Consider the following 14,851-nt stretch of genomic DNA (forward strand, 5'->3'; position numbering starts at 1 on the left):
GGATTGAAAATATAAAATTACGTGTGATATCGGTGGTCACCTGATTAACTGTAGTGGTTAGTTTCAACTGTAATTTTGACAATCCAGAATTACCTCAGAAGAAAGTCTCAAACATAGGTTGTTTAGATTATGTTTGCCTGAGGACACATTGGCAAGGGATTGTCTTCGTGATGTTAAATTAATTGATATGGGAAGAGCTAGTCCACAATGGAAACACCATTCCACAAGTTTGGGTCCTGAATTCTCCAAGAGTAGAGAAGTGAGCTGAGACTGGAAGGCGCTATTTACTTTGTCCTTGCTCTTCAGTCTAGATTATGAATATGTCCAACTGCTTCAGGTTCCTGTTGCCTTGGCGTTTCCGCAGTGATCGACTATGAGGTAAATCGTGAGCCTAGATAAGTCTTCCTTTCCTTAGGGTTTCTTTCTGTTGGAATGTTGTAATCACAGACATAAAATGAAGGCAGTGATATACCAAGAGTCAGCATCAGTTGAGAGTTCCGTTTTGTCTCTTTGTTCCCCAACTTGCTCATAGGCAGAAAGGACACGATTTTCCTCACTAGCTTCAATATTGATTCATTTATCTCAATCTGTTCCTGGTGTGTCCTTGTAACCCTCCCCCACAAGAAGACATCTTTTACCATGTTTGATTTCAAAGCAGTTTGAAAGCTGAGAAGCAAGCAAAGGTATTTCCAGCCAGGTGAGATCTTGGCATTCTGCTTTTCGGACTCTACCATGCCGTGGCTCAGTTCATGCATGACAAGACACATGGAAAAACTCTCTACAGTGTAAAGGTGCTTGCTTACAAGAAAAAACTTCCTCACGGAGTTGGTTTCAAATGTGGCAAACCAGCAACTGGGCAAAGTGTCCTCACTTCTGCCACAGATATCTGTCTAAAATGGGCAAGTTTAGATGCAGGCAGAGTCGACAGCTGAATTCTGCCAAGACGGGATAAGTAAGTCCTCAATAGTTCCTGCCTCGAAAATATGCCTGTCAGATATATTGGGTCAGGAGGCTGAAAATGATGGTCCAACATTATAGAGAGTGTTGGGAGACTGTTCAGGCAGTAAACTGTTGGTCATTTTTTTTTCATTTTGGAAGCTCCTAACCTGCACTCCGGTTTCACTCAAGTATTTAAGTTTTATCCCTTTTCAAGTCTCTGACTTGAAAGACCAGATAGTTTAATCTTTCAATTAAGCTTAGTAGGTTAGGGGTTAAGATGTTTTTAGATCAAGATAGATGTTTTAAGTTAATAGAGATGAGATATGATAGATATCAATCTCTGTTCAGAAATTTAGACCCAACTAGATAGGAAAGATGCTTTCTTCAAGTTTGCCAAATACAAATAGCCAAAACACTGTGAATGTAACATTTATATAATTCCTGATTGTCTCATGGTTCTTCCTGCTGTATGTAGTTTATTTTATCCATGTGTAATAATATAAATGTTTTTGTTAAAAAAGACACATAATAAAATATATAAAAAATAAAGTTTCTATTTAAAACATTTAAATGCCTACCAAGAATGTATTGTGATATGATAATTTTGTTCTTAAATAAAGAAGTTACTGTTATAATTTCTATTTTTAAAAAAATTTTAAGTTGATAATAAAATATGTTATTCCTTGAAAATAATACCTTTGTAGTTTCATTTGTGGTTCAGAAAAGTGCTTGACTCACTGAGGTTGAATGTCAGGTAATTTCATGTAATGTTCACTTTTAGAGGAGAAAGGGGATAGCAAGGCTTAGATGAAAAGTAGAGGGCATGACCTCAGAAATGTATTTATAAGGTCTGACTGCAGCAGCCAAAAATAATAACCATCGAACCCAGTGAATAATTTAAGGCCAATGAGCTAACAGTGATCTTTGCAATAGGATATTAATACGTAAATATTTTAGTCAGCTTTTTCACACCCTGCATAAAAATGCCTTGTATTTTATCCACAATCTCACTCTAGGTGAAATTTCTGAGAGATTTTGTCTTCTCACTGAAGTCTTTATATACACATTCACACATTATAATTAAATTATTTTACTACGCAAATACATTCAAGAAAAAAAGATTATATTTTCTAAAATATGCAGTGATGAGTCCTCAGGACATGTTTCACTTTGCACGTCGGGGCACTGCTGTCACAGAACCTGGTTCTTTTATCTGTGTCTCTTTACTGTGATGGTGTAATTTATTGAAGATTGGAGTCAGTTTTTTCAAGCATGCTCAGCCTTAAAGAAGTATGACTGACATTGATCAGGGGATGTGAGTATTTGTGAGCTTACAAAGATGGGTTTTCTACTCATAGCCCTAATACAGAGATAAACATCTGGATAATGTAGCCACCTTTAAACTGATAATCATAGCCAATCTCTGTATTTTTTGGTGCTAACAAGATAGGCAATGGTTCTGAATTTTTAGACAAAGGGTTTTTTTTTTTTTAATCAATTACTCACATTTTTTGCTACATTTTAACAAGCCACTTCATTCCTTTTTATTCATTTTTCTCAGTTTAGCAAGAAGGTATCTTTGGCTAACCTGAAGTTGAAATCACAAATGAATAAATAATGATAACAAGTTAGTGTTCCAGAGCATAGTAGGTCAACAGACCTGTGTATAATATAATTGTATTTTATTTACATTTATTTTTCTTTTTCTTAAATTTTTTTTATTTTTCTTTTAATTTTTTTAATTAATTTATTCTTGTTACATCTCAATGGTTATCCCATCCCTTGTATCCTCCCATTCTTCCCTCCCTCCCATTTTCCCCTTATTCCCCTCCCCTATGACTGTTCCTGAGGGGGATTACCTCCCCCTGTATATGCTCAAAGGGTATCAAGTCTCTTCTTGGCAACCTGCTGTCCTTCCTTTGAGTGCCACCAGGTCTCCCCCTCCAGGGGACATGGTCAAATGTGAGGCACCAGAGTACTTGAGAAAGTCATATAATGACCTTTGGAAACTTTACCTTTATTATCTGTTTAATTTTTTATTTACTTTAATGACTGTTTAAAAAGAATAGTATTAACTTGGGCAGCACTCTAGAATTCTCTTTTGCAATATTTTTATACTATTTTCTGGTTTTTTGGTTTTGGTTTTCTTTTTTGCTTGTTTGTTTGTTTGTTTGTTTTCATTTCTGAGATTAAAAAGCCCCAACTAAAGCAACCTAAGGGAGAAACAAAGTGTGTTGGCTTACAGTTCCAGTGCTGCACAGTGCATTCTGGTAGGGAAAACAAGGCTGCAAGCAAGGAGGGCATAGTGGCAGGAGCAAATGGAAGACTATGGCCAACACTGCACCTGCACTCAGAAAAGAAGAGAAACAAGAAGAAAGGACAGGATATGAAGTCTCAAGCACCAGTTCCCAAGGCCATACTTCTAAAGGCTCCCCAATCTTTCCTAACAACACCATCAACAGGAGACCAAGTGTTTAGATACAGGAACATACATGGAGTATTTCACATTCAGACCACAAAAAGTATGAAACTTTTGAAGATAAGACCTTAATCCACAGAAGATGTAACTGTTTTTACTTGAATCTCTACTAGCTTCATTAAGAGTGTTATGGTTCAGATGTAAAATGTCTCCAACAGGCTTACATGTTTGCCCACTTGCTCCTAATTGAAGGTGCTGTTTTGGAAGACTGTGCAAACTTCAAAGGTGGCACTGGCCTGGAAGATGATAGACACTGTGATGGGTCTTGTTTTTCACCCTGTTTTTACTTCCTGCTTGTCCTCTGCTTCCTTGTTGTAGAGACCATGTGATCTGTTGTCTTGGATTTCTGCCGCTGTGCCTTTCTCTTCGAGAAGAACTATAGTTATTCTTAACTGTAAGCCAAATGAACGTCTTCCATTAAGTTGCTTCGTGTTGAACATTTGGTAATAACAGTGAGAAAATTAACTTCTACAATGACCATGCAAACCCAACTAAAGGAAATAATTTTGTACTGAGTAAGTCCTAACCTGGCCAGAAGCACTCAAGTGACTGGCGATAGCTCTAATGTCTCCTTATTATTCCTTTCGATGTCAGTCTTACCGCTGCAGACTTTCGGAGCGCTTCACATCACTAAGATGTTTATTCCCTTCCTGTTCCTCTCTTAAAGCCACAGGGCATCCTTTATACTCTCTGATGAGCTGTTTGGAATGTAGAAAAGCTGGAGGTCTGATTCAATCCACCCACGTTGAGGTATGCTGTCACCATGTCAATTCTATTGTTGCTGTGGAGCATTTGTAATTAGGGAACTCTAAAACAAAAATAAAAGAAAACCAAACAAACAAACAAACATACAAATAAAAAACCAACTGTTATAACCTTGGCATTGTTCTATGAGGGACAGGGCAAGGGACAAGTTCCATCCATTTGGGGATCTTCAAGTATTTGAGGGTGAAATTTTCTGAAAATTAGGCACTGAAGAAGAGGTCAGCTCTGTGGTCCCCGTGTGTGGTCCCTTGAGGGAGCCTTACCAGTGTGGCAGTTTTAGTCTTCCCTTGAAATAATCCCTTATCTTCAACCATGCCAGCCTTTGACTCTCTTCGCGGTTAGTTCAGCTTTCCTTCTACTCTATGTTCTATCTCTTTTCATATCTTTCAGGTCTTAGCCTTTTGAAACTTAAAAAAAAAAAAAAAAAAAAAAAAAGAATGAAAGAAAACCCAGACTATTATAAATCAAAGTGTTTCCTCTCAAAGCTAGAGTATCCTTCGTGAATTTCAAAAATTGTTTTTGATCAAATAATTTGACTTCCAACTTCCTCCCTGAACTTCTAATGCCTGTTTTCTTCTTCTCTGGGAATGCACTCTGCTGGTTCCTGGGCCATTCTCAATAACCTTTTAGACATGATAATAGCCTGGGCTTCAGGTTCTGGGGAAATACCTCCCATGTGGGTGTGTGCTATGAAAGTTATACATTATATTTCTTCCTTTGTCCTCCGTGTATTTGCTTGGCAAAGAAATATTTTCTTAAACCAAAGAGTTAAGTTTTTTTTTCATCCCAGTCAATACATCCCCGCCATCACAAATATAGATGCACAGCTCAAGGCAAGTAGAATATAGAGGAGATTTCAGCCCACTCAGGTCTCCATGGAGAGGACCATGTGCTGGGCTCCATCACACAGACATAATCTTAGGATTTACGGATAAACAACGTGAAAGGGGAGAGGAAGCACTGAATACATTTCAGGACATTATAAGCTCACCTCTATTTGGTCAAACAAGGTAAACCTTCTACTTTGTCCAAAGCAGTAACCTAAATTGTGATTTTGGAACCTAACTTACTTGATCTCTGTCTAAATAGGAGCATGAAGCTCAGGTTAAATCATGTCCAGAGGGTTATTAGAGAGTGGGCAGTGAATAGCAGAGTGCATTCCCAGGGGAGAAGAAGGGAGGAATTAGATGTACAAGGAAGAGGCTGAAAGTCAAAGTATTTGATTCTTCGATTCAAAAACAGTCTTTGAAATTCATGGAATATGCTCTAACATTGAGAGGAAACACTTTGATTTACAATAGACTGGGGTTTCTTTCACGTGTTTTATAAGGTCATTTATGCAATTCCTAAATTATCAAAGATAGATCTCCACTAGATAAATGTAATGAAATATTTTAAACCTTGGACAGAATACTATGCTCCAATCCTGTTTCCTAGTTTCTAATTATTTCAAAAATTCATGGCTAATTTGGGCCTCCTTGCCAAAACCTGACCATTCTCACTAGAAAACAAAAAACTTTTCATTATCTTTAATGTACAGGACATCAATATCTGGTACATATATATCACCAAGAATTATCTGATACAATTACATAATGAGTTCTGAAGTCAGATAAAAGCAATATTTACAACTCGGTGTAAAGCCATTCACTTCATAATTTGATCACACTCCCTCATTTTCCTAATGGACAATTTGAAATACTGAAACATGAGCTTCACAACATTCTTTCTGAGAGTCTGCTGTTAAGACGATTCTTAAACCAACCAATGTATATAGAGATCAAAACATTTCATAGATGATTTTGCTTTATTGATTATTAATCCACTTTGCTCAGGCAGTCCTGACTAAGACCAAAATCACTTTACAAAAATCACTGTAAGCCTGATGAAGGGGCAGCCCAGAGCACCGTGTTACTTGAAAGTACATTTAAAAGTGAAAGCAAATCAATAGTAATTATACTGCCTCAAATGGATTATCCTTTCTTATTAAAACTGTAATAGCAAGACACGGAGTGTAGATAGTAGGATATTTTTTTTTAAATACGCAGTACTCTATTAACCTTACTTGTGAAAAGGATATAATTTGACTCATTTTAAGAAGGTAAGTCTGATTAGGAAGACAGCTATAGAAACAAAATAAACATTTTTATTAATTTAAATAAATGAGAAACTTGAAATGCTAATTTGCAACTGTTCAAATAGCTTCTTTCGCTATTAAGGAAGAGACATAGAAGCAACCTAGGATGGGAGGATGTCATTTCACAGCATTCTTGAAAATCTAAACCTTCTCTTTCTGTATCCTTACCAGCATTGATTGTTGACTGAGGACCTGGTGCTCATTTTCCTGTGTTTGCTGTTATTTTGCACAGTGGTGGTGGTGGTGGTGGTGGTGTGTTTGACTTTGCATTGTATCCACGACATAAGGAAAGCTCATGTCAACTTCAGACCTGTTCCCTCTGGTATTTCAGAAACATGTTGACCGCAAACTGCTTGCTTTGACAATAAAGTCTTTATTTCCTAAAAATACTGCTGAAAAATATCTTGTTCTGGTACTACTCTAAGAGTGATTATTTTTACAAGGTTAGTAGCTAACTCATAGAGTTAAAACAAAATCTTGCAGTTAAATAATTGCGTTATTTTAACTAAATATTAATCTCTATGGAACAGAAAGAGAAACTATAGATTAAAGGTACATTATGGTACTCATTAATAAGCCTTTAGTAGAACAAGCAGGAACCCAAATGTAAAACCACTCAATAATTCTAGTCTTACTGCCAAGCCTAAAGTAATGCTCTGGACAGGGCTGAGGTGATGGGAGGAAGTGTCTACGCCACATGTTAAACAAATGAAAGCTCCTAACCTTCCTTCACATTTATTTCATGCCTTCCTGAGCAGAAGGACTTATTTGTTGCTCTGATTAACTGTTCTATTATACTTTTATTCTTATTTTTCTGATGTTATACTTAATGGAGACATTTTCTCTAAGTGAAGCAAAAAGGAATGAAATGTTTTGTGGCTAGTTCAAGCACATTTATTATTTTATGGCCCTTGAACCAGATTTGTCTTTTAATGTTCACAAGATATGAAGTCATAAAAAAAGAGAGAGAAGCCACTGCATTCTTCTGGAGTGAAGTTTTTATTCTCAAGTGTTTATGTGTTTTTCAGTGAGGATAAAGAAAAGCACCTTGCTTGTCTAATTTCAGCGTTGTGTTTAGTGTATAACTTTTGAACTGACCCGTTCCATACAAATAATCCTTCTCTGGTTTTCTTTTTTATTTCAGACAATTAGCAGATTATACTAAGGCTTTTAGTTTCAAATTTGGCATTTCAATATTTCTCATTGCTTGTTTTGAAGAGGCATGCCTATTCATTTTCAGAGGAGTAACTTGGAAGATAAAACTGTAGAGCCTCAGTAACATGAGACTTCATTCTGTTCAGCTAACCTCCGGTGTACTGAAGTAGGATGGACTTCTTGACTTTGACTGGACCACTTTCCTTAGAAGAATCCCACCATGCTGGGTTCTAAAGAAGCAGGGCCCTCCTTGGAACATCCTTCATTATAAGTGAAAGTATTTTCCTATATTAGACAATGATCTGGCTGCCAGTAACTTGGGTTTTTTGCTTAAGGTTCTAAGGAAATGTGAGATTCCATTTCAGAGATCTTACCTTTTGGTGTTTAGAAACATTTAAAGCCTCTTTCCAAACTTTTTTTTTTTTGATTGACTGAACAAAATACTTTCAATTATTTTAAACTTTGTTCACATGGGATGCTTTCAAAGAAAGAATACGCAGGCAACCATGATGAGACTTGATAGCCTATGACCATAAAGTGCAGGAGGAGGTCTCCCTCAGTCTTGGACCTAGGAGAGGGGAATAGGAGAGTGGAAGGGAGGGAGTAATGGGAGGATACAAATGATGGGATAACAATTGAGCTGTAATCTGAATAAATTAATTAAATAAAAATTAAATGAAACAAAACAAAAAAATTTTTTTGTTTGGGCTCATCCTATACTAACATTGCATTATTAACAGTGGGTACAGACTCCCCCTGTCTAAAATTCTTCTGTGAAGTATTACTCAATAAATTAGCTTAGAAATAGCCCAGTTTACTTTAATTGAGCTTGCCTTCCTTCAGGAGCCTTCAAAGAGCACCATTTGCTACCAAAGTAAATAAGTATTTTGAATGTGCTTCTTCTTCTTCTTCTTTTTTATTTTTTATTCTAGTTCCTTTAAACAACTGGAACACCAGAACTTGAGCAGAATCTTAAGAAAGGTGTTTCTTTAAGATTACAAACCACCACCAAAAATATAAATGCATATATTGCTTTAAGTGTTTGGCTGGGTTTTATTTCCTAAAATGTTTAAATATGAAATAAAGGTATAACAGTGTATGAAGACAGATAAGGACACGCACATTCTGTGACTTTAGAAGCATTTAAATTACTAACTTGTTATAGCCAATTCTATTTGAACTCACAAGACTTTCTATTTGTATATATCATGTCGTATTTTAAGTATATACATACTGACCAATGTATTTCAAAAGCACATTTTTGTTTGTGTTTAGGGACCAGGGCTTCTCTGTGTAATAGAGCTCTGACTGCCTTAGACTAGATTTGTAGACCAAATTGCCCGAAACTCACAGAGATCCACCTGCCTCTGCCTCCCAGGTGCTGGCATTAACGTGCTCAGGCTGATCTATAAGCCTTGTGCTGAGGCAGAGAAGGAAACAGGCAGAACCCTGGGCCCACCAGTCTGGTCATCAAGGGAGCTCTGGGTTCAGTCACAGATACTGACTCAAAATACAAGATGAAGAGTGATATGGAAGGCTCTCAACTTCAACTTCTGACAATACATACTCAGACACACACACACACACACACACACACACACACACACACACACACACGTATACTCTCAGACAGAACAATCTAATCCTTCCCTATACAAACCCAGAAAAGTTTAACACCATTTACTGACATGATATGTAGGATATCATGTTCTTTTTTTTAAGATTTATTTATTATTTATACAATATTTGCCCACACATGTGCCTTCTCACCACAAGAAGTCACCAGATCTCACTATAGATGGTTGTAAGCCACCATGTGGTTGCTGGGAATTCAAACACAGGACCTTCAGAAAAGCAGATGGTGCTCTTAACCTCTGAGCCATCTCTCCAGCCCTCATGTTTCTTATAAATGCAATAGTTGTCTGAATTCAGGTATAGAAGAAAAATAAGAAAAGAATGAGATGTACCTACATATGTCTGAAATAATATATCTCAAATCAAAGTATGTAATGTTTTTTTTTTTTTTTTTTTTTTTTGGTTTTTCGAGTCAGGGTCTCTCTGTGTAGCCTTGGCCATCCTGGACTCACTTTGTAGACCAGGCTGGCCTCGAACTCACAGCGATTCGCCTGCCTCTGCCTCCCGAGTGCTGGGATTAAAGGCGTGCGCCACCACGCCTGGCTGTATGTAATGTTTTAAGTGTTTATAAATTTGTTCTCTATTTGTATTTTTTCAATATATACATTAACTTAAGAAGAAATTAAAATACCCAGCTCATTGTTTAGGACACACACACACACGCACACACAAATAACCATGTGTCTTAAACGTGAATGTGCCCTATACACTTTTCTTGGCTTGAATAAAATGGTCTCCCATGAATGATCTTTTGAAATGGAGTTCAGTTTTTGATGTCAACTTTCCTTAAAACAAATGTATTTTACTTCAGTTTTATTCTGTTTCTAGTTTTCTTGTCTCAATGGCATTGCTCATATTTGACTGTATTATAAAGCTGAACAGATAATTATTCAAATTTTAAGGGCATGTTCATTCTAGAGGACACAAAAATAGAAGATTATTCATAAATTCATAGTATCAATGGGCATATATTTAACTCCCATATTTCATTTAGAATGTATTGATTTTTTCTCATGCAAGACTATTGTATAATTTGAGTAATTAGAAAAATAAGTATATGTTCATGTTGAAAATCATGATGGAAGCAGCTATCTCCATTAGAATTTACCAAGCATTCTAAAATATGATCTCAGCAACAAAATAAAAGAAGATATGAGGATAAGAAAATCCTGCAAACAAATCAGCAGTAGGGCAAAATCCATGTGGGAATTATCTTGAAAAAGAAGGCTAATTGTGCACAATTTTCATTCATAATCTCACATGTCAAAAAATTACCATTTTAAAATGTGAGATGTAATCATATCTGCCTAAAGTTTTGTGAAAAACTATCATAGCTATAAACTAGTGTACTTGTTTTATAAAATATGTTTTAGAGTAAAATATTCCATATAAATTCATTAGATACTAAAATGTATTAAAAGTACAAGTGTTATTCAAAAAATCAAAACAAATAGAGCTACAATGTGAGCCTGAAAACCCCTGTTGTGGATATATGTAAAGAAAGTTAAGTCAGCTGGTTGAAGACCCATTTAAAGTCTCATATACATGAAAGTGCTATTCACAATAGCTAAAATGTGGAACTTGCCTAAATACCTATTTATAGATGAAAGGATAGACACACACTCAAAATTGAATATCATTCCCCCATTGGAAAGAAGGAAATCCTTTTCTTTGTGGCAGTATGGGAAAATCTGACATACATATGTGAGGTAAAATAAGACCAGCAAAGAAACACAAATACTCCAATATATTGCTTTTCTGTGAAATACATTATTAATAGAATTTGAGATTATAATGGTGGTTAGGGGTTGGAATGGGAATCAGAAAAAATGTTCAAAGGAGACTATTTTCATAAAATAGGAGGAATGAGTACAGGGCAAGTAATATAGAACAGAGTAACTATAGTTAATCCCATCATATGCTTGAAAAATATTATGTTGATTAGAGATATCTCATCAGGAGAATGAGCATATGAGATAATGTACATATTAACGAGTCCAATTTGGCCATTCCACCATCTATATGTATGTAAATGCATATATATGACATGATGCTTGGAGATCCATGGTGTATATATGTGTGTGTGTATATATATATGGTAATATATATATGGTACTATAATATGGTATTATATAATGTTGAGCATGAAAATATATTCAATTTTGTTGCCAATTAATATGAAAATTGGGTTAAATTATGCATATGTAAATAAAGAGATAAGTAAAATAAATAAAATAAAATGAATAAACAAAACAAAGGATAAACAAAACATAGACAATAATAAATCTAAACACAACAAACATGGCTTCCTTATCAGATGAGAAAAAATACAGCAAAATAACAAAATACTTCAAAAAGTACTCTAAGACAAAAATATTATAACTTAGATTTGGAAAGCAAAGAGGAAGGGAAACTAAAAACACTGACTTTCTGTTCTAAAATTTAATTTTAATTTATGTACAAAATACTAATGATATATAATGACAGAATAATAATAGTTGCATCGTATTGTAAATATTAGCTACCATGTACAAAATGGATGCTCGAAAAAATATTTCTGATATTGAATATAATTAATTGTCCATTTCTAAAACCATACCTAAAATTCTTATCATGAGAGAATTCAGTATTCTTATTAGAAATAAACAGGCAAATTATGCTTGTCCTATAAGAAACAGAGCAGCTTCTAAATTCTTGAAATAAGATAATAAAAGTGACACAGATAAAGAATTTCAATACAGAAAAAAGAATTTCTTAATTATTTGAAAGATTTGTATCAAGGAAACTCTTGTAAGATATATGTAACCAAATTTTTCCAGGATCCTATTGGCTGCTTTTGAATACTGGCCATTGTAGCTGGGGACAGTTCTGACGTCCTTTGAGAACCCACTGTGTCATACACAGCAGCGTTTATGAGTGAGACCCAAAGCCCTGAGTCTGATGAGCTTGGAGAGCAATAAATACTTTGAAATCCTTGGTGCTTGCTGTCCAAATGAGACCATTTGTGCCGACTTAGAATCTAAAGGTGGTAGAAAGCCAAAGTGGAATTGGTGCTATTCTAGGGTAATCTAATTGTCTCTACTTCTCTGATGCTTACAAACATGTGCTTTAAATCAGGGGCTACACCTCATGAAAAGGATCATCCTTAAAAATGTACTTTAAGAAACATGTGCTTTAAATCAGGATTCTCACGGAAAGGATCATCCTTAAAAATGTACTTTAAGAAACATGCTATGCGGAAATCATCTTGTTTTTGAAAATTACCAATGGCTTCATCAGAAGTTGTCTTTGATTCCATCCTCTTGAACATTTCTTCAGCTGCAATACCATAACAAGGACCATTTTAAAATGAGGCTCAGGCTCAGATGACATATAATCACCCAGCTGTAGCGTGAACCGGGCTGGTTAAAAATAAGTGACTTGACCAGAACAGCAGAACAAAGCTGAAAATCCTCTGACACCTGATCCCTTTAGCAGCTGTGGAAATCTATTGAAAGGTCTCTCCTTCTAATGCATTTGTCAGAATGCTAATTGGAAAAATGACTTCATGTTATGAGTCATACGGTCACCTCTGTGGACCTCATTAGAGTTAAATGAGCACACTCAAGTCCACTGCCATCAGTCAGGTTCAACCATATGTTGGGAAGGAAGACTGCTCTGTGTTTAGGCTCCTGGCCAACTATGAGCATCCTTAAGCAGAGAAACCAGGGGCGATCTAACAGAGATGTTAGGTAGCATCTACAGATGAGGCATGCACACCTCCATGAGCAAGGAAAATGGTGCGCAGTTTTGGAACTATAACTTAACCGAGTTAAAAGAAAGAACTTTAGTCAGACTGTATGGAACACTAAGTGTTCTGGTGTAGTTAGAAATAGAACGATCCTTTGATAGCTCAGTTGGTAGAGCAGAGGACGGTAGAAATAAACCGATGACCTCACAGTTGTGAAGAGCCAATAAACACATGTCTAGGGAACTCTAACAAAAGTAAGGCTGTGAAGCATGTCTCATAACATGCTACTAAGTTCCTAGAAGAAACTGTGGAAAGTCATGTGTCTGTTCTATTAGCTGGGAGCAGGAAGGGCGGAGGTGGGGGTGGGGTTGGGGGGAAGGCCGGCCAATGATTTGACCTAAGACTGGAGTGATGGAGATAGAGTCTGGGAGCAGAGGTGGACCTAAGTAGCTAAGAAGAAAGCAGAGAAGGTGTCACATATGCAAACAGTGTTGGAAGGGAAGAGGCAATGGCATTTCTGAAGAACAGAGCACAGGCAGCTGCAGCTATCTCAGACAGCAAGTGCTTTAATTCTTAGAACCAGAATAACCAAACTGTGTTTCAGCATTTGCCTAGGAAAAACCCCACGGTGCAGTGAGGAAACTGAAAATAAAAAACTAAGGAAAGTATTTAAAGTGAAAAATGAATGGTCTTCAAGAACATAGAAAATATCAAGGTTGGGTGTGGATTTTTTTTGTTTTAGTTTTCAGGTAAAACAGTGCTCGTAATATTATTATAGATATTACATATATGTAATCCACAAAATCATGTAAGCATTTTTCTTAGATTCTTTGCTACATACAAGGAAAATTTACTATTCAATTTCTCTCTCACTCTAATTTCTTTTTTTTTCAATTTCTAATGCACTGTGTCCTCTGTCTTTCCATATTTTATTTGTGTGTGATTTTAGACCTTTCTAGATTAAATACACTTCTATTCTATTGGTTGGATCTCAAGAAAGAGCTATAAAATTTTTATACAAATCTGGAGAATGAAGGGACACCTGATTGTTCCAGTGTCTTCAATGGTGTTTTGTCCACCTCCTGCATGTCTGTGTGCTATTCCTGACAGTATAGCAGTGTTTTGCTTCCTCACAATGAAACAGTTTCTGGCTCTACCTGAGTTGAATTTGCCCCTCCATTTCTCCAAGGTTTGCATTATCAGCTTCATGGTGTCTGATGTCCACAGAAATGGATACACCATAGGCAGCCCCAGTGATATAAGACAAAGAAGTCAAGCAGTATCAATGCCAGCTAGAAAGCAGCTCTTCTTCAGCTTTTTTGGAGACTTTTCATTGCAAAGCTTAAATTTTTCCTTATTTTTGGTTCTTTCAGGACTGGGAAGTGTTTGTAGCTCCTCATGACAGCTACTACAGATGTCTATTTTAATTGATTGATTGATTAATTGATTGATTGATTGATTGGTAGATTGATTCACTTTACATGTTGATCAAAGCCCCCTCCCTACCTCTTCTTCCATCTGCCCATTCCCTATTTCTCAGAGAAGGAGCGTTCCCCCCACCAACTCACTCCAGCCCATCAAGTTGAATCAGGACTGAGTTTATCCTCTTCCCCATGGCCAGGTGAGATAGCCCCTGGGCCGGGGGGTGGGGGAGAGGGAAGTAATAAAAAAGCAGGCAGCAGTGTTCTTGTCAGAGACAGCCCCCACTCCCCTTACTAGGGGACCCATATGAAGCCTTCATGGCCTATTGGCTAGATCTGTGTAAGGGGCCTAGGTCCAGCCCATGTATGGTCCTTGGTTGGTGCTTCATTCTCTGCAAGCTGCTCTGAGCCCAGGTTAGTTGGCTCTATTAGTTTTCATGTGGAACTTGTGTCTTTCTTTTCTTCCATCCACATTTCCACAAGGCTCCCTATGCTTTGCCCAGTATATGGCTGTGAGTCTTAGCATCTGTTTTGATCTGCTTCTGGATGCACCCTCTTAGAGGAAAGTTATGCTATGCTTCAGACTATGA

This window comes from Acomys russatus, chromosome 1 (genome assembly GCF_903995435.1).
Source record: "Acomys russatus chromosome 1, mAcoRus1.1, whole genome shotgun sequence".
Taxonomy (NCBI): domain Eukaryota; kingdom Metazoa; phylum Chordata; class Mammalia; order Rodentia; family Muridae; genus Acomys; species Acomys russatus.